Consider the following 3999-nt stretch of genomic DNA (forward strand, 5'->3'; position numbering starts at 1 on the left):
GCTTTAGCTTCTCTATGCTGGAGAGCAAGTTTCAGAGTCTCCTCTGACATCCATTTTGACCTTTTCCTTCTTTCTTGTCTTCTTAATGACGAACTTGTAGGTAGACCAAAAGACAGTTGTTAGAACAGAACAAGGATATATGGAATGTTTTGAAATTGGGAAAGGGGTACACTATGATTGTTTTCTTTCACCATACTTATTCAATCTGTAGGCTGAGCAAATAATCCGAGAAGCTGGATTATATGAAGAAGAACGGGGCATCACAACTGGAGGAAGACTCATTAACAATCTGCGATATGCAGATGATGCAACCTTGCTTGCTGAAAGTGAAGAGGGCTTAAAATACTTACTGATGAAGATCAAAGACCACAACCTTCAGTCTGAATTGCACTTCAATGTAAAGAAAACAATAAAACCTCATACCTGGTTAATAAATAACATCATGATAAATGGAGAAAAGATTAAAGTTGTCAAAGACTTTATTTTGCTTGGATCCACAATGAATACTCATGTAAGCAGCAGTCAAGAAATCCAACGATTTATTGCATCAGGCAAATCTGTACAAGATTTCTTTCAAGTGTTGAAGAACAGAGATGTCAGTTTGAGGACTAAGGTGCGCCTGACCAGAGCCATGTGTTTTCAATTGCCTCATTGTTAAGTGCTGTCGAGTTGGTTCCAACTCATATCGGCTGAGGAGCAGCTGGTGAGCTTGAACAGTCGACCTTGCAGTTCAAACCAACCTTGCAGTCCAGCGCATTAACCCGTAGCACCACGCCAGGATTCCTGTTGTTGTTATTAGATGCCATGGAGTTGGTACCGACTCATAGCGACCCTATGCACAACAGAATGAAACACTGCCCAATCCTGGGCCAATCTCACAATTGTTGCCACACTTGAGCCCATTGATGCTACCACTTGGCCAATCCATCTCACTGGGGGTCTGCCTCTTTTTCTCTGACCCTCCACCTTACTTAACATGATAACCTTCTTCAGTGACTGGTCCCTCCTGATAATCTGTCCAAAGTTTGAGAGATGAAGTTTGGCCATCCTGGCCTCCAAGGAGCACTCTGGCTGCACTTCTTCCAACACAGATCTGTTGGTTCTTTTGGCAGCCCATGGAACTTTCAATATTCTCCTCCAACACTACAACTCAAAAGCATCAATTCTCTTATGGTCTTCCTTATTCACTGTCTAGCTTTCTCATGCACATGAGGTTATTGAAAATACTATGGCTTGGGTCAGGCGTACCTTAGTCCTGAAGCTGACATCTTTTCTCTTCAACACTTTAAAAAGGTTTTGTGCAGCAGATTTGCCTAATGCAATACGTTGTTTGATCTCTTGACTGCTGCTTCCATGAGTGTTGATAGTTGATCTAAGAAGAATGAAGTCCTTGACAACTTCAATCTTTTCTCCATTGATAAGAATGTTGTTTATCGGTCCAGTGGTGAGGATTTTTGTTTTCTTTACATTGAGATGCAATCCATACCGAAGGCTGTGCTCTTTGATCTTTATCAGTAAATATTTTAAGTCCTCTTCACTTTCAGCAAGCAAGGTTGTATTATCTGCATATTGCAGGTTGTTAATGAGTCTTCCTCCAATCCTGATGCCATGTTTTTCTTCATAGAACCCAGCTTCTCAGATTATTTGCTCAGCATACAGGTTGAATAAGTACAGTGAAAGAATACAACCCTGTTGTACACCTTTCTTAGTTTAAAACCATTCAGTGTTCCCATGTACTGTTCAAACAACTGCTTCTTGGCCCATGTACAGATTCCTCATGAGCACAATTAAGTGTTCTGGAATACTCATACTTCACAATGTTGTCCATAGCTTGTCATGATCCACACAATTGAAAGCTTTTGTGTAGTCAGTAAAGCACAGGTAAACATCTTTCTGATATTCTCTGCTTTCAGCCACGATCTATTGGACATTAGCAATGATATCTCTCGTTCCACAGCCTCTTCTGAATCTGGCTTGAACCTCTGGAAATTCTCTATCAATGTATGCTTGCAGCTGTTTCTGTATTACCTTTAGTAAAACTTGACTCTCATGTGATATCAAAGAGATTGTCTGATGATTTCCATATTCTGTTGGGTCACCTCTCTTTGGAATGGGCACAGATACAGATCTCTTCCAATCAGATAGTTGTATTCCAAATTTCTTGGCATAGATGATTGAGTGTCTCCTGTGCCGCCTCACTTTCTTGAAAGATTTCAATTTGTATTCCATCAATTCCTGGTGCCTTGTTCTTTGCCAATTCCTTCAATGCACCAGGACTCCTAATTGCCTCATATACATGTGAAATCTGGACAATGAATAAAACAGACTGTAGAAGAACTTATGCATTTGAATTATGGTGTTGGAGAAGAATATTAAAAGTGCCATGGACTGCCAGAACAAACAAATCTGTGTTGAAAGAAGTACAGCCAGAATCCTCCTTAGGAATCAGGATGACAAAACTTTGTCTCTCATATATCGAACATCTCATCAGGAAGGACCAGTTCCCAGGAGAAGGACATCATGCTTGGTAAAGTGGATGGTCAACAAAAAAGAGGAAGACCTCCAATGAGATGAATTGGCACAGTAGTATCAGCAAAGGGCTTAAACACAACAATTGTGAGGGTGGCACAGGCCCAGACAGTGTTTTGTTCTCTTGTGTCTAAGGTCACTGTTAGTCAGAACCAACTTAATGGCACCTTACAGCAACAACGGTCCATTTTAGCTCACTAGGTCTATGTTCTATTTCATCTTTGACAACTTCCAGTTTTCCTAGCTTAATTCTTCATACATTCAACTTTCTTTTATTGATACATGTTTGCAGCTCTTTCTTCCCCTTTTGAGTTGTGTCCCATCAGTAAATGAAGGTTCTGGAAGCTTTAATCCATTCATTTCATTCATGTCTTTGAGGAGGCAGCACTTCTGCATATTTTGAGTGCCTTCTAAACTCAGGGGCTCATCTTCTAACAGTATATCAGATAACGTTCCAGCACTGTTCAAAAGGTTTTCATTGGCCAGACTTTTTAGAGGTAGACTCTTAGGTCCTGTTTCCTAGTCTGTCTTAGTCTGGAAGCTCTACTGAAGTCTGTTGACAATGGGTGACCCTGCTGGTATTTGTAATATTGTGGCATAGCTTTCAGTATCACAGTGACACACAAGCTACCACAGTATGACAAACTAACAGACAAGTGGTGCCCAACCTCGTGGAAGGGGGATCCATTCCTTGCTAGAGAAGGAGGAAGTCAAATGTGGGTGCCCACTGCACCCTGGTGCATGTAGTAGAAATGTCAGGATCAGACAGCCTGGGGCACTGGCCCCGCCCCCAGGTCTTCCATGCATGCCCGTAAGCAGGGGACCCTTCTACAGACAAGGGAAAAAGCAGGTAAAGTCATATTGGGGAGCAGGATTCCAAAGATGGTGCCATGAATGACTTAACATGCCTTTCTAACTCTTAACTTTGTGGTTCCCTTAAGGTGACTTAAGACTATTCAAACAAGGCTGTAAATCTTTACGGGAGCAGAAAGCCTCATCTTTCTCCTGTGGAGTGACTGGTAGTTTTGAACTGCTGACCTTGAGGTTCACAGCCCAACTCATAATCACTATGCTATCAGAGTTCCTTCTAGCAATGTAAATAAAATACATGGCACTCTTGTCGTGGTGGGACCATGCAAGTAAATAAGGTTTGTTGTTTTTGTTAAGTGCTGACGAGTTGGTCCCGACTCATTGCAGCTCTATGTAGAGTTTCCAAGAAGTGGCTAGTGGATTTCAACCCCCAACCTTGTGGTTTAAACCAACATTGCAATCAAGTGCTTATCCTACAATGGACAGCTGTAGAGATTGATGGGTTTTGCCATCCCACTAGGCTTAAAATGAGCCATCCCAGAGGTGGAAAGGGGATCTCATTAGCATCATGAAAGAAGAACTAGGGGTAGAGTGCATCCTTTGGACTCGATATCCCTGTGCTGGACATTCTTGATTCAGGAGACTGAGAGCAGCAGCGGA

This window comes from Chrysochloris asiatica, unplaced genomic scaffold (assembly GCF_000296735.1).
Source record: "Chrysochloris asiatica unplaced genomic scaffold, ChrAsi1.0 scaffold00312, whole genome shotgun sequence".
NCBI classification, from domain to species: domain Eukaryota; kingdom Metazoa; phylum Chordata; class Mammalia; order Afrosoricida; family Chrysochloridae; genus Chrysochloris; species Chrysochloris asiatica.